The sequence below is a fragment of the Prosopis cineraria genome, unplaced genomic scaffold (genome assembly GCF_029017545.1).
Source record: "Prosopis cineraria cultivar Desert tree isolate PC_DT_omini unplaced genomic scaffold, ASM2901754v1 PC6, whole genome shotgun sequence".
NCBI lineage: Eukaryota > Viridiplantae > Streptophyta > Magnoliopsida > Fabales > Fabaceae > Prosopis > Prosopis cineraria.
The window spans coordinates 27,842,954-27,869,211 of NW_026555337.1; the positions used below are offsets into that span (position 1 = coordinate 27,842,954).

Consider the following 26,258-nt stretch of genomic DNA (forward strand, 5'->3'; position numbering starts at 1 on the left):
TTTTTCACAAATTTCACAAATGGGTGTCCCAACTTAAACACTCATGCCAATAGTTCACACCAACCATCTGACCACACTCAATGGACTCTGGCGAACCCATACAATGCACCATACACAATCAAAAACACTTATATCATAAAATCACCACTCAACCCCGATTTTCACAAAACATAAAGGGGAGGGAATGTTGCACAAAATCATCAATTTTATTCCAAATATTTCAAAATACATATGTTTTTACTTGCACAAGTATTTTGACCCTATTCATGAGTTTACAAGCAAAACTCACTAACCTAGGGCACAAAATACACTAGTTATACACAAAATCATGCAAGTAGTGTACAAATCAAGTCAAATGATCTTATTTGGCAATTACATCAACAAATACTCATGAAAGTAACAAAAGAGAGGCATATAAAGGATTACTCCACAATCTTAGGCCTCGGTATGTTTTTCTCGACTCAGATCCGATGAACTAGATTCTGAAAATATTAAGAATTGAGGGGTGAATACAACTGCTCAGTAACCAAGTTTCACCTAACCTATATAGTTGCATATCAATTGTAAATAGATGCAATTAGGCAAATAAGTACAAATAACACATAAACACTCGACCACAGTTCACAAAACTAACAACCATGTGACCAGACTTACACAACATATTTTATCATGTTATTTCATAAAACATAACACGGGGTCACAAAAATAACAACCATACGCCCTACACACATGCCAAACCACAAAACTAATAACCATGTGGCCAGAATTATATGCATGATCATATACCAACCTTATATCCTGCTATTACCTCCGACACGAAACCAGTTGCTATCACGTGGCTACGTCCTTCACAAACTAACCCAACCTTCTATTTGTGAGGAACCACTAGGCCAAGGTGAACTTACTCACTTATATAATCCAATTTTACCCAATACTAACACCCCATAATTAGGTTCAAATCCCTTATAGAATAAGTAGGACAGTCCCGAATCAATCATGGGATAAGGGCCACCTCTCAATTCTAACTGTCAATGCCAAGGCTTGTTCCCAATTCCAACAATCACTGCCAATACTAAGTGGATTTAGATCAATCTACTCCTTTCCTTAAGCAAACTCCTGCCAATGTCATGCTATACACAGTTTTCACATAATATGCATTTTAACAATCAATTTATGGCAAACAATCTCACATACTCATATTCAATCACCCCACACATTTAACATATCACATATCATTACTTTTATAACAACATGCCACCAATAAATTTATAAATCACAAGTAGGTGGCATAATGTTCCTTTCCAAACCATTTCACAATCACTCTCCTTGCCTATATGCATCATTAATTTAAATCATCAAAAACATTTCACAAACACAATTAACATTCAACAATAAAGATTAAGTTTCCCTCGATCACCTCAAACCTTTGAAAGGTCAAAGGTTTACCCCTCAGTATACCAACTTCCCAAAGCTTCAACAAGCTCGAATGATGCCAAAAATGAACCTCACTACATCCATACCATAAGAACATCATCATTGTCTAAATCTTGAAAATTTATCAACACATAACTCCATATACTCTATTATATCAACCCATAGTCACTACCCTTCATGCCCAAAAAGCTCATTAGGTTCCGCACAATATCATTAACAACACCTCAAACCATCATTAATGCACATAAACCTCTCTCAACTACCTCATAAGTATCAATTTTTAGGTATTTAATACTACCATGAATCAACCACTTCTAAAATTATTAATGTAGTGTTCCAATGCCTTAAACAACTCCCATCATACTCATTTTAACTAATGAAATTGGACTCATACTCTTATAGACCGAAAATTCATCTTCTAACTCAAACCCTACCATAACTCATCATAAATGAGGGATGGAAAGGAAGAAGAAAGCTTAGATTACCTATCTTGGGTGTTTGGGAGCTTTAAAATGTCAACAATGGAAGCCAATGAGTGTGCCTTAGCATAACTCCAATGTTCTCTTCGTTTTCTTCCTCCTCTCTCTTCTATTTTCTCGCACAGATGCGAACTGATTTATCAGATTTTTGCTCATGTGCCACGGTGCATGTTGCCCTACACCGCGACGCATGACACAGAGGAGGCCGTTGTATTCAAATTCATCCGTGCACTACGATGAACTGACCACACGCCACAGCATGTGGCACAGAGGACAATTCTTCAGTTTTCTTTCTCTTTCCTTGCCTGGGTAGCCTGTCATCAATCCAGACCTACTTCTAGAGATGAAATCACAATAATGCCAAGTTAAGCTCCTCTAGCTATACACCTTATTAACTTACTAATCACCCTCATTAGGTTAATAAACCAAGATTAAATTTTCCCGGATGTTACATACCACACAAATGAATCTCTAACTATCCCTAAAGCTAAACCATTTGACCAATTATTCATATGCATAGTAATAAGGGTACATCTTTAAAGATTAATTATTCAACTATTTATTAACAATTATTCAATATTTTAATATATTTTGTTTGTTTTATTTTTAAAGTACCTACATCAAAGACCAAATTCAGTGGACTGTGGTTATTACATGATAAGATTCATTAGTGACATCATCACTCATGCTAAGACTTCAATTCCTAACAAGGCTCCTATTTAATTTAAATGTACATTTTATATATCACAAAATTTCATTAGCTAGCTAATTAACTTTATTACTGTTATAATTTAAATTGCAGTATTATGATGACACTTTTGTGAAGAATTTGGGGATGCTCACATCAATGAAGTTGTGAAAAAGTGGTGCCAACATGTATTTTAGCTATGGATCATGCAAAATTCATACATTAATTCATAATGAGTGCATATTTGGTCTAGCTAGAAGCAAAAAGAATGTGACTTAGGATAGAATTATTGTTTCATTTTTTAAGATAGATTTATGATTTAGGAATAAGATTTGTAACTTTTTTTGTTTCCAATTAATGTGTACTGTATATGTATAACATCCTAAATTTCTTAATATTATGATTAGCTAAGAATCGAGGGTAAAGTGGTAATTAGTAAGGGATTAGAGATTTAGATGATTAGTTAATGATTTATTTCTTTTTGATGTTAAATGAGTAGATACAGGTGGAAGAATTGCATTTTGGGTCAAAGCAAGTGCATATGGTGAGAATTCTCCTCACTGCTCCATGCACTACGACAGATGTTGCTTACGCCACAATGCATATACCAAAAAATGACCCCTTAAGTCATGAAATTGGGGCAATTTCAAAAAAGGAAAATTAGAAACACATGAGAAGGAGAAGAGAAGAAGCTAGAGTATGTTAGGGCAAGGTGGTTTGGGAGCTTGGAAGGAACTTTTAATTAGTAACTTATCGAGTAAGCTTCATACAACCCTTACCTTCCATTCTATCCAAAATTCTTTAAATATGAGTTATAGAGAAATTGAATCGAGGAAATTTTAAAAGTTTGTTTCTTACCCAATAGTATTAAAAAAGTTCTTGAGAGTTAAATTAGATCTTTGCAACTGGTTTATAGCTAAACGACAGAGCTTTAAACCTATAGGCTCCATTTGGCCCTAATTCAATGGAAAATAACGGTGAAAATCATGTTTGAGTGAGATGAGACCAATTGAGATGATGTGAAGTGGTAATCAAATAGTAATAGACCTAAAATAGATGAATGGAAAAGAATAGACAGCTAAATATAGCCATAAATAGTAATTAAGTAGTTTTGGTCAATTTAGATTAAATGACTAATTGTGCCAATTATGTGTAGATTGGCATATCGCAAATTTAAGTTAAGAAAGGAAGCTTGTAATGAGAAATAATGATAGTTGAAATCCACAGGTAACCTTTCAATAACAAAAAAATTAAAGTAATCGAGTAACTGTTGGATAGGGAGGCATAACGAAAAATTAAAATTTTAAAATCCCTATCCTAATATAGACTGAACGAACTTATTTTAAGTCAAAATAGATAGAAGAGTTACCTTTTAATTCTACAAATTTGACACATGTTCTTTTCAAGAGTTTGGATCTCAGGAGCTAACAACATAGATCTACTCTCTTTACCAATATCCACACGAATAGCTCTCTAACTCGAACAATATGCTAGTGCTCCCAGCATTCGTTCTTCTTTGAACGTTAGTTTTCTTTTCTCTAGGGTGTTTTGTGGCTCTCAAAATATTTTTACCATTAGAACTTTTCTAACTCTCTCTCCTCTTTTCATAAAGCATATCCCTATTTATATATAGTATATAGATTAAGGTTTTTGTCTTCCACTTAAAGAGCCCACGAAAATTTAATTAAATTTATCTCATAAATTTAATTCATGATATCATATCTACTTATAAATTCAAATTATAAAACTGACATGATATTCTCTCATATCATGTTAGTTATTAAATTAAATCTATCATATAAAATTAAATTTAAAATTAACATAACATAACATAACATAATATAATATAATACATATACATATTATATTATATACATATACATATACAGATATATATATATATATATCAAATACACACACACATGAATATATATATATATATGTAATTATATTTTAAACTTTATATTTCATATAAATATATATATATATATATATATTTATCAAATAAATATTCAAAAATACATATAATTCACTCACCTTATATTATATTCATTAAATCTAAATATATTCCAAATTCAATGAATTTAGACATTATAGCTCTAGTTTGGCTATTCTTATGTGCAACCCTATAGGCCTATATAAAGTTCGCAGTAGGCTAATTACGCTATTAGTCCACAAGTCACAAGTGGCCTCTAATAAGATATTGCAACTACCCAATTAATATGGGGATCGATGATCCAATGTAACCTATCATGCAACCGTATCACATTCATTTTGTCATGCGATATTTCGATCAAGTGTGAGACATGAAATTGTCATTCTCCTTTACCTGACCATTGCTTTCTCGATCTCTTAGTAGACTGATTGTAGCAATGGAAAAACCCTTTTCATTATAGTATGACCATACATTTTCTCAATCTTACTCATTGAGGGGCCCAGAAATATCTCTCACTTAATGTAAGGGATAAATTCTATCTTGACCACTCATATTCCTCTACATGAATATCACTAAACTCAATCATAGCCTTTATAATCGTACAATCAAATGTGGCTTTTGATTAGGTCAAAATCCAGTGGTCATCATGTAGGAATCCATGATGATCTCAAGTCTAAGGGCTTAATAGTACAGTTACATATGAGATAAACTTATGACTTATACTATGCAACTTTCCCATAATGGGTTAGTCCAGCACCTTATACTTTTTCAAGCGACTTTAATTTGTATCTCTATAATTTATCAAAGTCATACTAGTCTTGTTTCATCTATGATCCCTCATAGATGATCGATTACGGACATTTAATACAATCACTATAGTTTGTCTAAGAATACAGTTATCATAGCGAACATGTAATTAATATAATAACAAAAGAGAAATTCATTAAATAACAATGAGCATAGTACAATGATTAGCCCTAGGGCACAATTTCCACCATCTAGACTGGAGCCTTAACCACTAACATAATGGGTCCAGCTTTAGTACCAAACTTAGCCTTAACTTTCTTAAAGTGGTAGAGGTTAGAGGTTTGAGTTTGGAAAGGCTCTAAAAGACTTCTTTGATAGGGTGAGGAATAACCCAAGTACTACCTTGGAGAAAGCTGGCTTCCATTGCAGTGTTGTGGATTGGCTCAATCCAAACAACCCTTAGTGGGGTAGGGTGAGGACTATTACAATAACTTTCTTTGTTTGACTATTTATTGCAACTTTGTGTGAGTATGTTATGTATTGCATGAAATCATTTTAAACTGAGCATATTTTATAGCATGGTGTGTTTATTAAATGAAAAGGGACTTTAGTTAAACAAGTAAATGAAATTATGTAATTTGATATAGAAATGTATGTGTTTATATATGGATAATAGTGATTGAGAACCAATAATTGGTTCGGAATGCATGATCAAAAGGTGAGGGTTCACTCATGTGGAGTGTAGTAATAAGACTATATGACATTATTCTCTTTAGTGCCCAACGAGGTAAGTGTTGGAGAATTGTATCTCCTTAATGCCTTTTATAACATCCTGAATTTTTAATCATGTATTAATGATTGATTAAAAATAGATTAGTGATTTAATGTGCGAATAGGATTTTGAGTAGTGAAGTATTATTTTGACTCATTGGGATGTTATATGAACATATATAAGTAGAATAGCAGAGTCTCGAAGCAGAGTGTGTGAGCATAATAAGGATTTCCCTCACTGTGCCACACGTTGCAGTGGGGGATAGATGCAACACAGCGCATGGAGCAAAAATCAAATTAATAGGGATGTGTCCAGCTCGTGAAACAAAAGGGAGAAATATGGGAGGAGAGATCAGACGTGGAAAAGTGCAAGGGATCTGCTAGGGCAAGCAAAATTAGGAGTGTTTCTGACTTGTTACTTATTAGGTAAGTCACATACTACCTTGACCTCCGAATCTACCTTGTTTTCTCTTAGTTTCAACCAATGAGAAAGTGAATTCAAGAGTTTTAAGGAGTTGATTTCTTACCCTATAATAATAGAAAGGTTCTTTAGAACTAAACTAGTGCTTTGTGACTGGTTGGAGTCAAAACGATAAAACTTTAGAGCTATAGGCAAGAATTGCCTTAATCTAAAGAGAGAATAGTGAGAGAAAATTGCTAGAAAAGATTAAAGCTTGAAATGACGGGTAATCAGTGGTAATATGTGTAATCGAGTGTGAAACATGGAATTGATAAATGATTAAGTATTCAAATGTGATAGTTGGCACTTTTGGTTAATAGAGGAATTTACTTGGAATGCCAATTCTATATAAATTCTAGTATTTATGCATAAATTGCAAGAAAGGAGCTTAAATAAGATTGAAGTTACATGGGTAACCCTTTCTATCAAACAGAAGGATTGAGGTAACTATATAGTTTATTGTGTTTATTAACCACTATAACTATGTAGAAGTAAATACAAATGATAAAATTGTGATTTTGAAGAGTTTTGTGCATAATTTGATATTGTAAATAATTTTAGCATGAAAATTGATTTGTAAAATGCTATTGATTTTGATTGATATATATATATACTATGTATAAAAGTTTGTGATGTGAAAATGTGAAGAAAAAGTAGTGAAAATTGTGAAAGAGCATGATCATAGGAGGTGGGAGTTCACCCAGAATATGTGGGGATGTGTGTGTGGAGATATGTGAGTGAAAAATCCATATGGTCGGGCTGGCACCATAGGACATCCGGTAGCATTTTATGGGTTGGTACCATGGGTAATCTAGTACAACACATTATGGGACTGTTACCATGGGGCATCTGGGCAGTCTAGCAACTCTCTAGTGCCCAGTTGGATGTGGTTAGGAGTCAACGACGCCTCTATCACTGTGAAGAGGAAAAACCATAGTTTGTAGGTGAGTTAGATTACCTTTGATCTAAGAGAGCCTATGGTTTCATGTTAGAGAGCATTGAAGGCTCGGTAGCTAGATGATCATGCTAGTTTGTATTTGTGTAGAATTGTTTTGAAAAGAGGAATCATTTCATATTTTGATATATATATATATATATATATGTATGTATGTATGTATATGTATATGATATTACTTTATTTTATTACTTTGGCATGGTTATATGTGAAAATAAGCATTTAATGAACTATATTGATTATTGAGATTTTTATCTCACCCGCAGTTATTTACATTTTTCAGACTCTGGTGCTAGTGGTTAGAAGGGGAAAGACATTAGCTAAGTTGAGATCTCTCACTAAAGCCTTTGTAAGGTTTTGGTGTAATGAATTTAGTTGTTATTAGTCTTGTTTTATGTATAAGTTGTCATAGGATTTGTACATGTACATAAAGATATGATTGTGGTATGTTTTGTGATTTTAAGCTCTAACCCTTGTATATGTATGAATGATGAAATGACTGGATAGGCTAGTGAATGAATATAATTATGTGTGGATATGAGATGAATGGAGATTATATGTAGTGATTTAGCCATATATGAGATTAAAGAAATAAAAATATAAATTTGGCCCAAATGGTGAAATGGGCGATTTATAGGTCAAATTTGTGTATGTGTTATATTGTGTATGTGTATGGTCAATTAGGTGTGTAATTGTCCATTTGGACTTGGGCAAGGCCCAAAAAGTGGCTAATGACATTTGGTTTCGAATTGAGACACTTGAGTGGCAAAATTTTGGCAGCAACTTGTCGAAATCCACTTGAATGTTCAAATTTTGATAGAGATCGAATTGAGAAGAAATTAGTGTCATTAGTTAGATTTCGAAACAAGCTTTGTGTGGGCACTTAAACCATCCCAATCGGACATCATATGTGGAAATGGCTCACATTTGAATTTTTTATCAAAAACTGCCATTTGACAGAAAGTTTAAGTGTGTGCGCTATGGCACACACACTCGCATGCCATAGTGCACGGCACAAAGTGAGCAACTATAGCCTCTATGCCATATGCTGCAACGCACAAAGCGAGCTTTGCTTTTTAGTAATGCACATGTTTTCCAGATCCTTGATGCATATAGGTTTATTGCTTCTGCTGTGTGTATAAAAGATTTATACTTGAGTGAATTATAAAATGATTTTTGAAAATTTTTATTAGGATCCCAAGGCTTTCAATGCTTTCAATATTTACAACTTAAATGATTTCAAAGTAAATAAATCAATTATAATAGAGCGCATGGTAATGTCGACGAGAGCATTACACCTTTCGAGGTACAGTGGTAGAGATTATCCCTTTAGTACCTATTAAGGTGCGATGTTGGAGATTTAGACTCATTAGTATCGATGTGATGCGGAGTTGGAGTCAACAACACCCCATTGTACGTATTAGGGGAAACCATAGTCTAAAACAAGATAGAACACCTTTAGCCAGTGATTCTACCATTAAAGGTGAGTTCAGGGCCAATGAGAGTGTACAATAGTCTAAGGCGAGCCTATGGTTTCAAGTCGAGGTGATTTAGAGGTTTCATCGATAGTAATCATGCTATATGATTGAAAAGTGGTGAAAAGTGATGAAATGTAGTGATTATGGTTTTTAAGGTGGTAAAATGTTATATTTAAATGGTTTTAATTGAGACATGTGATATATTTTATGTTTAAAAGTATATTATACTATACTTGTTTATAGTTGCATGTAATAGTTGACAGTAGCAAGTTAGTCTATTATTGAGAGTATTATCTCACCCTCATGGTTACATTTTGGTATAGTGGTGGTGTCGTTGTCGTGGAAAGCTTTGAGTTTGTATAATGAACTGAATCTTTAGTGGAAATTATATATATAAATTGCCATAAGGATTAGCATGCATATTTTAGTTGTGAAATGTGGAGAATTGTAGTGATTTTTATGAATCTTAACCCTTATGAGTGAATATATGATGACATGAGAATTTGGGGCTAAAATTGAATAGTGAATATGTTATAAATGTGAAAAGTAGTGAATTTGTGTTGATATGTAGTGCGAAAAGGCCAAGTGGGTCAAATTGTGCCAAATTGTGAAAAACCCATGAAATGTGAAAATAGGCCATTAAGTGGCCAATTTATGATATGTGGATATATGTGTGTTATAATGTGATCAGTAAGGTACATTAAGTCCTTTTTGGACTTGGTTCAAGACCTAGTATGGTCTAATGAGATTAAGGGATTAATTTGAAAACTTAGATACATGTTTGCACTCGAGTATCCAAATTTTGATTGGACTGTTAGATCATATCCACACATATTTCATTAGTTAGCTTATGAGATAAGCTATGTGTAGGTGCTTGAATCACTCCGATCAAACGTCTTATATGGAAATGGCATACGCCGCAAGTTTGTCATTAATGTTGTCAAATTACAGCAACAAAATGGACTTGCACATTATGGTGCATTGTACAGAAAGTTAGCATGTGGCTCTGTGCCACATGCCCCAATGCATGTGCTGCCTGCCATGGCGCATATCCCTTAACTTGACCTCAATTCTTTATATTATAAGCATGCAATAGTTCATATGAATGCAACTGTTTGCTTTCCACTATGTGTCATTCTATGATTTTGATAATTTTGCAAAATAAGACTCGAGCCCAAGCTGTTCAAATAGATTTAATTACTAAATGGTATTTGTGATGTGGTGATTTAGTTACTTATTTCCTATATTTGAGAATATAGGGAAGGGTTACAATGTGTTCTTTTAATTTTAAAAGAATATTGTTAATGATAATATTTGCTAGATTATCTGGATTGTGAAATATCAATTCTATTGTAAGAGGGCTACTTAAAACATAAGTTCCACATATAAAAAAAATTATGCAACATATTTGACAATTATTCTAATAACCGTCAAATATAATAGGAAATATTTAAAGGTTCTCATAGATAACCATCAAATATGATCTTGGTTTTTAGTAGGAGTATTAGTTCTGGTACCTTATACTTGATTGTTATTAAGAACCATCAAGTATATTGACATATATTTGACAGTTAAAATAATTATCAAGTAGATCTACATAAATGATGAGGGCTTATTTGACGGTTAATATATGGAAAAATAACCATCAGATATGTATAATTTTGTAGTAATGACTCTTTAGCCCTCATTAGCTTCATTAAATGTTTGTAGGGTCATTATTGTCTCCCAACAACCTTATAACTCAATTTTAATGCCCTATTTTCAAACATTAATGAAGCTTACCCACCAAAAACATGTAAAACCCTTGATCATTTGTTTAAATACCTCAAATAACTCTCATTAATTTCATTTGAATCAATGGATTTGGACCCATATCCTCATTAAACCAAAAATCAACTTTGTACTACAAATCCTAACTTTAAATTAGTATAGAGAGGAAGAGGAAGGATAGGAAAGATTTATCTTAGTGATTGGGAGCTTTAAACCCTCTAAAAATCCTTTACAATGTCTTGTCCTAGTTGAGCTCAAGCTCTCCTCTTCTCCCTCTCATTATTTTCTCTTTTCTTTCCTATTTTGATCTGATGTGCGACTTATTTTTGTAGAAAATAGGTCCTGCACTATAATGCACATCACACATGCTACGACATGTGATACAGAAAGGCTCCTCCTCATCTTTCTTGCTCCATGGGTTGCAGCACACCACATACATATTGCGGCATGTGGCACAGAGGTCATCTTCTTTTGTTTTCCTCCACTTTTGATGCTAAAGTGACCCAATTTCACTTTGGATCTAAATCTATGGCTGAAATCACAATCAAAAACACTCATTAGTCCCCTCTGACCATATATCATATAAATTCAACTTAATTACCTTTAATTACGTTAATTACCAGGGGCTTAATTTTTAGGATGTTACATCGTAGAACAATATATTTCACAAACTCATTTCAATTCAAGCCAAGCAAGGTTACACTTGAATGTCAAAAATAAATCAAGATGACCTTTAATTCAAGCAATAGCCATTGCATCATGATAATTTTCAAGAAGACACCTAGGACTGCCAACAAAGGAAGACTGCAAAATTATGCACTTACCAGTAGACATAGCATGATCTTCTCCCCTCAAGATAACATCTGACAAATGTTTGTACTTACCAACACATAATTTTGTTTGATTTCATCGAATGAAATGAAGTCGATCAGCTTCAATCATAATATAACCATCAACAATATACTATTGCAATAATTTTTTCAAAATGGAGTAACATAGGACATTCATTGTCACTACTCATCAGCAATAAGCTAAGAACTCCCTTACATAAACCATTTTTTCTTCATAATTCTATGCTCAAATTGATATGCATGCTCAATATTAGATTCATACCCTCCAGTACCACATGGAAAGAAAATTAGGTACTAAAGAGGTAGTACAGCATACAAAGCTCAATATTACATTCACTAGATTGTTTCCTCACAATAATATCCCTCGAATGATAAGAGTGGTCAAATTCTCCAATTATTAGGGCAGCAATATCAGAAGACACAAGTAAATCATAATTCCTCTGACTAGCTAATCTTTCACTCAATAATCACATTTTAATATCATATTTGCAACTGGTCGTAACAATTTTAGAAGAAAATCTATAAAGCTTTACTAATATATTAATATTGTCAAGCAAAGATGTTAGTTTCTCCACAATAATCAGATCTATGTGATCCTTTTTATTCCATCCCTTGTAAATTAAAATAAAGAACAAAATTACGAAAAAAAACAATATAACCACTTAAATGATTGTAAATGTATCCACTTAAAATATACTTGTACCTTACCACATATATGAGATTATTAATCTCATTCTCTGTGTCAACCACATAAAATTGAGAGTACATAGGAGTAGTTCCACTCTCAAGTAGAAGATTTTCAATCATCTTCCTTCCTTCTTGGTTTTCTTGAGTTTTTGAAAGAGAAAAATTCTTGATTCCTTTAGTCCCATAGAGGTTGTTTTGAGTTTCTATATGGTGTTTTAATATTTTAAATGGGCAATTAGATGAAAAAGGGAGTTTTAGGGAAAAAGTTAAACCCTAAGAGATTGAATTTCACTCTTCAATAGTTTAAGCCTATTGATTTAGTTATAATTGTGCTATTTAAATCCAATAAGATTTAAATTAAGCTTTAGTTTTAATTATAAGGGCTAATTATGAAAGTTGATGACATTAAATGAAGGTTTTTAATTAATTAAAAATTATATGAATTGGAAATAGGCCTATTGGTGGCTAATAAATGGTTTTAGTGCTTAAGTGATACTATATGAATGGTTGTTTTGATATATGAACCATTAGAATGGATTATAGCTCATTGACCCAAGTTGTGTGGTATGATTTATAGTCTTTATTAATGTTATTTGCCATGAAAAGTGATATAGATCATTTATATGTTATAGGGAATTATTGGTGGAACTTAATTGGAGAATAAGGAACAAGCGAAGCTTCATTTTATACAAGGAAAAATTCTTTTAGTATAAAAAGGTTGAAGTAACAAGGGAATCTATATTTCTTATTACTTTGTTTAGCTATTTTTGAATAAATATTACTAGCTATCATGTATTACATATTTTAAATGATTAAATGCAATTAATTGTGTTTTATAAGGACTTATGAGGTACTACTTAGATAATAGTACATATATGTTTTCTATTTGTTTAACAATAATGTTTTTATAAAAATGAGATTGTTTGCATGCATTATAATTATAGAGAATGGAAGTTGCACTTAAGGAAGTGTAATTGGGTTAGGTACCTTAGATAGGCTAAGGAACCACTTAAGGGAGGAGTGATATTTGTTATACCACCTTATAGTATTGAAGTGGTTAATACTCGGGAGAAGTAGACAAGAGTGAACGGCATGATGTCAGTAGGAGTTCACCAATAGGGAGGTGTGAACTTGTAATATTCTATGGCACATTGCCAATAGTATACTAAAGTGGTTAGTGGATTGAATGTTCAACACCTCTCAGTAAGGAGGAAATTCGATATAGAAAGTGTGAGGTTAAGTGCCTAGGCTAAAGTAGCCCTCACATGAAAAGTAAGTCGGGCTAGCTCTGGGAGGGAGTTAGCTTCGACTGCTTAGGATGCACGTTGAAGAAGCATAAGCGATTAGGTGGATTCGATTATGCCTTAGATTATATTTTGTGCCTGTGGAGGTACAAGTGGGTATAAAGTTTACCTGCGAGCTAACTAGTGCCAAGGGGCATTCTGCCGATTAGGAAATGTCATACCAGCCTATGTCATGCATTTATTTTAAAATAGATTCAAGTCTTAAAATTTCAGAATGTTACATTCTCCCCTCCTTTAAAAAGAATTTTTATCCCCAAAATCTAAGCTAATTCATAAGTCAAAGAGAAAAACATACTTAAGGAAACAACTATGGATACTCCTTCCTCATTTGATCCTCAATCTCCTAGGTTGTATCTCCCAGAGCCGTCCCTTTCTAGATCACTTTTAGCAACCAAACTCTCTTATTTCTGAGATATTTATCTTTAGCATCCACAATACGATCTGGTTCAGTCTGGTAGGTTAAATTCTCCTAAATTTCAACCTCCTCAAGTTCTATCACATACAACAGGTCTGGCTGGTACTTCTTCAACTGTGACACATAAAACATCTAGACCGCAAACTAAGGCGATAATGCCAACTGATAAGCCACTGGCCCAATTTTCTTCAAAACCTTAAAAGAACCCATATATCGAAAAGATAATTTTTTTAGCTTAAATTGAGCGTCCAACTTCCGTCAATAAAAAAACCTTGAGAAATACATGATCCCCAACCTCAAAAGACAAGTCCTTACGACAATTATCTGCAAACTTTTTTATCTACTTTATGCCGTAAGAAGTTTTTATTGGATCAATTTGATTTTCTCTGTGGTCTCATCTACCACATCCAGTCCCATCAATGTCCTCTCTCACTCAACTTATACCAACAGAGAGGTGATTTGCACTTACTTCCATACAATGCTTTATAAGGAGTCATTTGAATACTGGCATAATAACTATTATTGTAAGCAAATTCTACCAGAGGCAAATGCTTATCCCAGCTTCCCTGAAGCTCTAGGGCACACAATCTCAACATGTCCTCTAATGTCTGGATCGTCCACTCAGTCTATCCATTTGTCTGTGGATGATAAGACATACTAAACTTCATATCCGTGCCCATAGCCCTTTGCATAGCCTACCATAAATTTGATGTAAACCGAGAATCACCGTCTAAAACAATTTGATTTAGGTCCTATATGATGGTCATAAAGTTTCACATCGATAAAAATATGCTTATGATCCACTGATAATAAAAATCAAAGATAGGATTTTAAAGACAGTATGAGTTGCAAACTACTTGGATTGTCTAATTATTAATTAATGTTTAATTTATCTCAGGTCTGGTAGATTGTTTTTAATATTATTTTACTTCACAAACTAGTTCAATAGTTGCTTGTTTGGAGTGTATCCCTTAATAATTGATTAAATGGGTGTTTCCAAATAGGCACCAAGAGAATGTAGTTTGCTCAATAATCTTACATGTTATGAAGAGAATGAGAATAGGAAGAGGTTTCTTTGTTATGAAGCTTGATTTAGAGCTTAATTTTTTTGTAAGAATGGACCTAAGATTTCTCATTTAATGTTTGGAGATGATGTTTTAATTTTAGGTGAAGTCTATCGATCAGCTTAAATGTACTTTGGACTGTCTTGATGATTACTTGTTGGACTGCTGGGTACAAACAGAATTACGCTAGAGTTGGATTCTTTTGCCATCATCCAGACACTGCAAAAGGGAAGAGCTGATATAAGGCATTGTCACAAGCTATTAGATAATATTTAGAGATGATGGGAGAGGGATTGGGACATTCAAGTAGTTCATTTATTCTTTTCAAATATACTTCTTAATATGTAATGATCAAAAAGGACATTAATTTATGATAATTTATAATTTTTATTATACAAATGTAATATATTATTTAAAATGTTAAATAATAAGAATAAAATTTAGGAAAAAAATTATGTAATAAATAGTTAAACATTCATAAACATTGAATAGTTATATGATTAACAATTCGATCTATAATATTTTTTTCTAATAAAATTATATATAGCCATTGTGGCAGCAACAATACGAACTTGCTGCACAAATGAATAGCTAGGCATGTGTCATAAGATTGTGAATCTATTTTTCCAAACCTCAAAAATTCAATCGTGGTCCTTAAGCTTGAATGATAATAATTAAAAATCTTATTATTGTTTGCAAATCCGAATGAATGCCTGAAATCTAGAAGATGATATCTATGAGATTTATAAGGACCTAAATATCCACGTGGCGTTGGATAGCCAACATCTAACAAATAATATTTACCTACCAACAAAAAAACAAAAATTATAAAGATATTTTTCTATACGAAACATGTCATAAACAACATTGAGGATGCCCTTGCAAAATTTATTGCACCCATGCATGACCTGATTACGAACTGGTTCTACAAGGCTCTTTCAATAAAGTTGTTGAGTAATTAGATACTATTGCAGTAATAGCCTCAACCTCATCGTCTTCCGTGTGAACAAATGATTGTAATAAGCGAGACTCCTAAAACATTAGAAGGCAAGCTTTGATTTTTTGCCCAAGCACCTCAAATAGGCCACTAATGCTCTTCTGTTGTCCCTAAGCCCAATATACATGTCCCTTACGGTCTTATCTAACAAGGCCACAACACATTGTCCAAGAGGCACCACATCATAAGCAATCCATTCGATTCCATAAAGTTCCTTTGCAACATCTAACACATTTTGGTCAACGTTCCACCCTCTATGGAATTAAGAATCGACATCAATGTTGAAACCCTATCCTCTTGTGTGGACACCAATTGACTCACTATTTTGACCACTTTCACCGCTTTCGCTTGCTCCCTGAATTAGTACCACCACTGTATGCATTATTCAAGTTAACCTGCCCAATTTCTAAAAAAGCTCCTCCACTAATGTTTCTTACATCATCACTATCTCCTGATTCTTCAATCAAATCCAATTGAGGCCTATACACATCTTGCAGATCATCGGCCGCAGATGTACAACTGGCTGGAACAACTGTGTCAATTCTTGTGCATATGGAAGTGCTCTATGTCTGAATTTCCTATACTCAAGATTCTCCTACACATTTACAAGAACTGAGTCTAGTATGTTTACAAAATAAAATATCAAATGTATAGCATGCCATATATAATTGTATACCTTAATCTTTTTGACTCCACCAACAGTATCTTTTCACTATCCCATCCCAAACCAGTCTCTTTGTTCAACAGCTTGTCCCTTATATTCCATTCTTTCCTCAAATTGTCCCATTTATTCTTCAACTGCTTCTTATCATAGCTTCTAAAGCTCAAAACATTGAACTGTTGCATTAACGCCTCCCAACCTTCCTTTGATAAGGTAGAGCCTTTACACTCATTTTTCCTAACTTGCTAGAGAGCTAATTTAATAAACAATTCGGTCTCTTCAGTAGTCCATAATACCTTCTCTTTACTCATTTTTACTATCAAAATATCACATTCTTAATACAAATGAAATTTGAGGAGTAAAAAACTATCCTTTTTTATCCTTTTTACTATCCTTTTTTTTTTGAAACAAAAAGAGAAAAAGATTATTTGATCATGGTTAATTAACCACTTGTTATCTTAGCCACATATATTTGTTGAAAGAGGCTGTTATTCAAAAGCAGCCATAAGATAATTTCTACACTTACTCAAATTCAAATCATATAATTCAATAGTATGTATTAAAATAAGCAAGTTTGATCAAAAATTTGTAACCTTTCTCATCCCTTCATTAGTTTTTCAAAAATAAATTAGCTCAAATTCTTATCAAAACGAAATTGAAAAAAAAAAAAACAAAGCAACATAGAATAATCAACAGATCAGTCACCAGAATATATTCCCAAAACACCGTGTCATATTCCCGGAACATCAACAGATCAACAGAACAATCACAAAATGCAGTCATAAATAGTGTTCTTGCTTACTTATGAATGTTATTTTTTTCTTAATTACATCAAAAGAGTTTATATACATATTTAATTTCTACTATCCACCTACCTTACTTTTTGTCATCTAAGTTGTTCCTCTCTCGTATAGAAGATACTGGGACTAACTGGCTAATGCATATTCTTGTTATGTGCAGCAATCAAAAGAAGGCAATTAAAAAAAAAAACCTCACACCAGTCTGAAAAAGAAAAGAAACAGACCGGAACGCTTCACGGTGGTCCGAAAAAGGAAAGAAACAGACTGAAACAGGGGCTTCACGGTGGTCCGAAAAAGAAAAGAAATAGATCAGAACAGAGCTTCACGATGGTCCGAACAAGAAAAGCAACAGATCACATCGAAGAGCAGAATAAAGGAGCACCATTTCTAGATCTGACAAAAAAAGCTTGGAGGCTATCATACCTTGCAGATCGAAGAGCAGATCGGAGAAGAGGATTGGAGTTCCACAAGCTAGTCGAAATGTTCACTTTTGCACTCCATAGGTTGCAAAAGCAGCTGGTCGGAGTTCTCTCAGCTTCGAAATGCCGTCCAAGTTCCAAAATGAGCTTGATCCATGAAAGAGATGGGGAGAAATCAACGGTGAAATGCAACCACCGTTAATGAAGGAAGGAGAAGCTTAGGGAAGGAAGAGATCCGAATCTATGAGATGGCGGAGGAGAGGTGAAGGAGAGAAGGAAAAGAGATGGACGAGTGGTGGACTAGCGACAGACACAGAGCAGCAATAAAGGACGAACAAGACTCTGATATGTATCAGCTGCACAAACGAGAAACGACAAGAGAAGAGTGTGCTTGATATGTATTAGCTGCAAAAGTGAAGGCATCATGGTCAATAAATAAATTAGGTATCAGCCATAAATGTCTATTCCAACTGATCACGTTTTGAAAGCAACCCAAAGTAGCTTTGCAAATTTCTCCATCTCAAACGTATCTGAAAGTCAGTTTGGAAAGTACATTTTATCTTAAAAAAGGGAGCCAAACAACATTTTACATTTGGAAAGTTAAAATCCATCATGGGAGGAGAAGCGACACATGGAATGGAAGAAGTGAAATGGCAAGAAAAATTAATTGTTATAAATATTAGTTAATTCAAATAATAAAATTTCATAACATAGCAAATTTAAATTATTCCACAACCTAGTACACACTTAAATTTGTAAAGATTAAGTGACAAAAACCAAGGAAAATGAAGGTGAAAAGTAGGGTATGAAATATATCACTCATCAAAATTCCCCACACTTAGCTTGTGCACTCCTGGGCAAAATCAAATCAAAAACACAATTTTAGAAATAAAGTAAAAAAAAATCAAGAAAACATAAATGAGTTCATGCTCAAAATGATAATTATGCCAATTCAATTCTCCATGCTCAACCTGAAATGACTCTTGCACAACTAGAATATTCAAAATGCAAACCTAGTAAGCTTGGATAGGCATATAACTACACAACCACACAGGAAAAGTGTCCACTCTCAACTCAATAGTGTTTAAGGGTAAATTCTCACTCAAGTCCACTTATCCAATCATTCTACCATAGGCTTGTAAAAATTCTAAATCTCCACCACTTACTAGCACAATGCATACATGAATCAAAAGGTCTTTCATTTGGTTGTAATGTAAAGGGTGGAAAGTGCATGTAAGAATGCATGTGGAAAGAAAAAGTATGACACATGTATCACATTTATCCAACAAACCAATGACATGGGATTCATAAGCACAAACTAGGTCCAAGACATGGAAATTATAAAACAATACTATCAATTAAAAGCAAGGTGATTCATAACTAAGCAAGCAACAACTCTAATTTCTTTTTCTTTTTTTTTTTTTTTTGGTTTCATTGTTTTTACTTTTTTTTTTAACAATTTTTTCACATTGCCTATTTCCTTTTTCTTTTCTTTTTAACAATCTTTTCTCATCTTTTTCTCCTTGTTTTCTTTTCTTTTTTTTTTCTTGTTATTGCAAAACAATCATTTCCGCCTTCACCTTCAATTCATTCACAATACATATCAATTATTCAATACAGCTCAAAATATCCATAACTTGAATACTAGATATGCAAATGAATCCCAACAATAATATAACATAACATGCATTCTTAGAAAGCATGAGGGTGTAAATGATGAATAGAATGAAAGAACATAACTGACAGGCCCAAAGTGGCTAGCAAAGGATACAATCATGTTAGGTTGGCCATTTGGCTAGACTGGCTATTTTATACAAATGCCTTAATCATCTTCACAATGCATATGCAAAGTAGTTCTAATAAAGAATTAGAACAAGTTCTGAAGAAGGAAATGGAATAAGTGGATAACGCACACTAGAAAGGAATCAATATAGGCTCAAAATAACGTTCCATCAGGGCTATATTTTCCCCTAGCTCAAACAAACCAAGTAGAACATTCTATCCTATCCTAGCTACACTTGAAACATCCAAGTCTAACACTTCAAATCTCATTAGCAATCTCATCAAACTAATCATTTTAGAATCAAAACAGAACTTTTTATTTAATTTTCTAAAGCTTTTTCAAAAACATAATAAGAAAAATTTTAAATTTTTCAAAAATTTTGGCAACTCATAAAACCATGAAAAATGACCTAAAACACACTTGCCCCTGCACTTAAAAGTTACGTTGCCTTAACACAAACAGACTTATCAACCTACATGAATGCAACACCTAAAGGAAAGAAAGCTTCAAAATGACAAAACCTAACAACGCAAACTAAATGCAATGGATAATTTTTGTCCCACTGGATACCTCCCCCACACTTAATTAGACAGTTCCCAATCACTGAATCAACCAGATACCATAGGAAAGAGAGGATACAACCTAATTTAAAGCACTTCAAGCACTTGAAATTGAAAGTGTGATCTCAAACAACCAACATGCAATCCTTCATGATTTCTTTCATAAATTCCATGCAAAGTTCCAAATGTCATATAACATCTTTCATAAATTCCATGCAAAAAGATAGAGTTTGTGCCTGTAGTTGAAAACAAATTGAGATTAGAGGAACTTGACGGAATTTAAGAGTTTATTCACTACTTTATTATTTTAACTTGAGATAGTAAAATCTATCATTAAATATACATGGCATAGGAAGAGGGGGAAGGTTAAGGGATAAGCATCTTCAAAAAGTAAGTTACAAATTTTTCAAGCAGTAGAAAAGCAATAAAAGGAAAAAAAAAAAGTCACATCAAACTTTGTGTAATAAATCAATTTGGAATAAGTTGAAAACAAACTGAGATTAGAGGAATTTCACAGAATTTAAAAATTTATTCAAAAATACTTTGTCTCAATGATGCATAAGAGTTGGGGGCACGTGAGAGATTTGAAGACAGGATCAGTTTAGTCTCATTCCCACAATGATTTTCTGCATTTAACAAGATTATAAATCAATTTGGAATCAAAACTTCATATATTTTGGATTGGCAAGTCCTTTACCTTTGGATGAAAAATAATTCTTCATAAGAGCTCCCAAGGAAGTTATACCTAGGCCCTTTGGTACTGGATTGAAATAAGTGATGCTACCAACAAGAGAGTTGTTGTGGCTTTGAAAATCTGGATATTTCTACATCATTTTTTGATGTGACCTTAAATGGCCTCCAAGCACCTGGTAGCTGTCGAACACCTTCATGCAATACCTGTAGCTACAAGAACGTTCGTCTTGCTAAGCCTTTTCTCTATCAGAAGTCAAAAAGAAAATTCATCATGCAAGTACAAATAAAGACTCTATGCAGATTGATGAAAGCTCAGGAGGGATTTTCTCCAATGAATGAGAATGCCAATACCTTAGTCTCATTTATACTAGTAAAGGAAAGATAAGGATGCCCAATACACAGAAAAGATACATGTGGAAACCATGATTTATTTTTAATAAAAAATTTTATTTTGGTAATCTACAGTGAGGAGTCATTATTGTTGGTAAAATGCATAGACTTTGAACACATGAATTGTACCTCTGTAGTATTGCATCTTCTCCATAAGGAATTGAGCAAGAATGTTACTAAAATACTGTGTCTGTTACAATATAATTTTGGTAAGATTAGGAAAAGTTGACCAGTCAGCCAGCACAAAAAATGCAGTCATAGAAGGCATAATCTGAAAAGGTAACAGCTATATAATATATTCAAACATTATAATTGGTTACCTAATAGTGTTGCAGTAACTATATTAAGGAGTCTAAATTCTTCGCAGCCAAGTAATTATTGCATAGTTCCGTATGAAAGAGATAAAAGATAACAAATGAATGTAGCAAGCAGAAGGGACCCTCATACCCATTCTCATTTCTTTGTGTTATTACTTTATTTTATTGTGTTTAGCACTATTACAGAGGAGTCAAATTCTATACTAAGATGTAATATAACACCATACCCTATTGTAGTAAGAGAATGAGCTTTTTTCCCCAATATGTGCATAATAAGATTAAGTTTCTCCCATTCATGCCATTTCTTTTGCCTTTTTCCCTGAATAATCAGCTGAAGATTGCACAATTAGTAAATAAAACTTTGCTATAAAAATAAAATATTTTTACATACTGACCATAAATGGTGTAGAGTAATTAGAGTGCCTATGGACTAGATTTCAATTTTATAATACCATATTTCTTCATACCAAAATATCATTGCTGTTGGAAATCCTTGCTCCTTTTCAGGTTACCACTACTTAGCCCTACAGAAGAATTAGAGTTTGGATTCTTACCCTTGTTTTCCTTCTTTAAGTTTTTGATTGATAGTCATAATGCACACTTTCTTTCTATAAATATTTTAAGGAAATCCAAGATTCCTAGGTAAAGGGATTAGCTAGGACTGCATTTTCTAATTGAATTAAAATACAAAAGATTTGCTTCATACTCGAAGGCCCAAATCAGCTATACCCCCAAATGCTTACTCGAAGGCCGCCCCCTTTGTTTGGATGAAGTTAAGATTCGAGTCAAAGATGGAACCCTATCCATGGTATCCACAAAGGGACAATTTGAATTTCTTGACATGGTATTACCATCATTTCAGTTAGTTGAATCCATAAGTTGTGTGTTAACCCAAGTTTTCCTAGCTTAAATTTTTCCTTCTACTAATCAGACTATAATTCCACAAGTGTAATGTTTTGGCATATATGTTTGGGTCACCCAAGTTTTCCCTACATAAAGAACTTGTCTCCAGATATGTTTATCAATAAAAATTCAAATTTATTCCATTCTGAAGAGTACACTTGCTAAACACACTCATAATCCACGCTCTAGCATTCCATATAATAAGAACAACCTTCTTCTATCATAGACAGCAACATTTGGGGACCCTCATGTCCATGACCTGACATGTAAAAGGCAGTTCATCACATTCATGAATCACTTCCGTACCTGTTGGCTTCACCAACAAGTCTGAGGCTAACCTGATCTCATAATAATTCCATAAAAAGTTTTCTAATTCCCAACATAGGTCCTTTGAATCGATAATGGGAGAGTCTTGCTTCAATTACTTCTTGAGGACTACATAAAAAATAGCACGATTTTTTTTAAACCAAGGTGCTAATGTTAAAAAAACCCAACAAAATGGGATTACCAAAATAAAAAAGAAAAAAGAACCATATCTTATTGAAGTATTCAGGGCTCTCCTATTTGGGGAGACGCCAATCTCACCGGCTCTAACTTAATCCAATACCTTTTAATTTGGATATTACAGTTTAACAACCCTAAAGAGCCTCATCCAAACCTTTCCTTCAAAAGATTTTGCATGCACGACCTTTGTTTGCATTTCCAAACCTTCATGGGGAAACATGATCCCCAAGCTTCAAAGTGTATATTTTAAGGGATACACTCCAAACAAGCAACTATTGAACTAGTTTGTGAAGTAAAATTATATTAAAAACAATCTACCAGACCTGAGATAAATTAAACATTAATAATTAGAGAATCAAATAGTTTGCAACTCACATTGTCTTTAAAATCCTATCTTTGATTTTTATTATCAATGGATTATAAGCAAATTTTATCGATGTGAAACTTTATGACCATCATATAGGACCTAAATCAAATAGTGAATTTGTAGATGGATCAACTAAATCATCAGAAATTATAAGACAGTAGCTTTAATTGGACTAAAAATTGACTGATATATGGAAATGAGTGTAACTCTTTTTCATTATATGCTTTGACATGGACAAGTATGGAGCAAGTCAAGTAGGTCTTTCAAGAAAGGCAGTATACTAAAGGAATATAGATAACTGAAACAAGCAGAATGGATGTGGAGAAACATGGTGTTATATGATTAGGAGGATGGTAAAAGGAATCGCCTCATCAAACCAATGAACATGTTTAGTTATGATCTAGAAAATTAGTTCATTAGAAAAGAGAATAACAAAATCAGGATGACAGGTTTCATCATCAATCATAACTCCTCTCAGGTAAGATTACAAGCTATATAGGTTAGTTAGAGAAGATTCTGCCTAATTAACCAGCATAGCAAATCTAATAACTATAGTTCTCTTCTACATTCATAACATGCCTAGCAAAAACATGATAAAATTACTGAGTACTCGATTCCTACAAGACATACATCTTTAAGCCACCAATTAATTTAATACACAACGAGTATATTATCAATACTGAAATACTCACTTAAAACTAATTTAAGGGTATCATTGTAAGAAACCATACATATTCAGTTTTTTTTTCTTTTTTTTTGGGTGGGGGTGAAGTAACAATCAAAAGCAAAATATACCTACAATCACATGATACAAAAGAGTGCAAAAATAGATTTACTTAGCAATCAAAAATTGAGGTTATTCTTCTTACATCAGAACCAAATGTCAAAATTGAGATGCGTCAGATCTTTTGAGATCCACATCAAAGGTTCTCTGGGTACTGAACCTCTTCCTCATGAATCCACTACCATGCTTACTACATTATGTTAATTTAGCTCTTCTTCAAAGATACACAAGTAAATCCTCCTAATGTTTTCTATTAGTTGTAAGTTCTTCCAGTTAAACTAGGGGTTCCATGTATTCCACAATGACAACTGTATTATCACAAAAAGATGCTGAAATTTGGACAAAATTTTCCCCTAGAAACTACTTAGCAGTAGTATCAATAGCAGAAAATTTCTGCATAGTGAATGAGAAATGATATGGATACTTCAAGGTTGCCTTTATTTAGGCAAAAGTTGCTTGTGAGTTCCGACAGTGCAAATTTCATTTTGGCATAACTCTGCCACCAAACATGGACTAAAAAATTATGTGTCACTTATAGGCAATACAATGGACATATTATATTCCTTCTATTTCCATTCCTTCTGAGACAAACAAAACCTAGACAGTTTGGTCTTGGTTCTCAACATTTATTAAACACAGATGGCTGTTATCAGTACTTCATACCACATACCATTTCATGTTGCAAGATAGGGCAAATGGAAAGTCCTAGGTTGATTCATAACAGCCACAATCAATTATGAGGCAGGAAGAAATAGAAAATAAGACTAGCTTACATGCCACAGGAACATCCTTTACTCCATATCCATTTCAAACTAGACATGATGGAACACCATTGACATAAGATATTAAAAAATTAAAAAATAAAAAGGAAAAACATCAGATTGAATTATCAAAGATCAAGGTGTACGTATTTTATTCAAGCTAAGTACCTAAACTATAACACTTCTCTTAAATACTGGTTGAAATACAGTTAATAACCCCCACAAAAGAGTGTGCCTAAAGTAGCTACAAGTCCGCCAACTAAAGTAATCTAATGCCATAGAATACTTTGAAGGGAATGGGGATAACAGCTCCTTAGGCTCAAACACCTATATCGATAACTCCCAACTAAATCCTAGGTTGCACCAATTACCTAGTCACAAACTCATAGAACCAAATAATAATTTTTAGACAATAACACTTCTGTTTCTTGTCCCGCACCAATCATTATTCTCAAAGGAAGCCTTTGAGATCAAAAAATAACTCAACTCCAAGTGTAACATTACCATCTGCAGTCAATTTAAGCTGTTGGCTCTAAAGAAGTTCATTTAGAGTTCTTCCAATCTGAGAATTGAGAAACACTTCTACCCAATTGGAAAGTGATGCAGGCATCCACAATAACTTGGTCCTGTTGCAATCATGACCTAGGCATAAGTGATAGACCGTGAAGACATAGCACAATGGTCAACATTTGAAGTCATTTTCGATAAGAGAACACTACGTCTCCAAAAACCTTTCTCACATGGAAGGTGCAAAAACTCAATAATCTGTGTCAATTTTGGCAGTCCAAATAATAATGTCCACTGTTTCATTTTTGAGTAACTTCAATGAAGCTTCAAAAATAGGGAGATCATCACACAAACAAAAAAAGCAAAAACAAAAACAAAACAAAACTATCTTGCACGCTAGTAGGCTTCTCTTTATTTCTCATAAAAATAAGATGAATAGAAGGGTTGATGTGGATGATATTTTTTAGAGAAATCGTCAAGTCAGATACTAGAGTTTGGTTAATATTTAAAAAAGATTTCACCCAAATCAACAAAAACTCAGATCTTGATCTTGATCTTCTTTGTTGTGGGTCACCGTCATTAGGAGTCAAACAGATGGATCTTTCAAGGCTTGGGGTGTTCTGCAGATAGAGACGAATGAGACGCAGGCAGAGCATGGGGCAAGACAAGAGAGATGGAGGGGAGCCGGGGGCAACAAAGAGAGATTGACAGAAATCAAGAAAGTGGGAGATGTCCCTCAGATCTCTCTCTCTCTCTCTCTCACAATTTCACAG

General features: G+C 33.5%; 1 long non-coding RNA gene across 16 annotated transcripts; it reads right to left on the bottom strand.

The window, feature by feature from the left end:
• Positions 1–296: 296 nt before the first annotated feature.
• Positions 297–26,258, bottom strand: LOC129314554 (uncharacterized). 16 transcript variants are annotated; one of them, XR_008594173.1, is made up of 7 exons: positions 25,719–26,258; positions 25,483–25,604; positions 21,887–21,990; positions 21,472–21,532; positions 20,957–21,162; positions 17,921–18,321; positions 10,897–11,250 (listed from the first exon to the last, which is right to left on the bottom strand). It is a non-coding gene; the product is annotated as an uncharacterized LOC129314554 (long non-coding RNA). The 16 variants fall into 16 exon arrangements; XR_008594172.1 differs by having other exon boundaries at positions 25,710–26,258; XR_008594176.1 differs by adding an exon at positions 11,543–15,258 and having other exon boundaries at positions 25,483–26,258.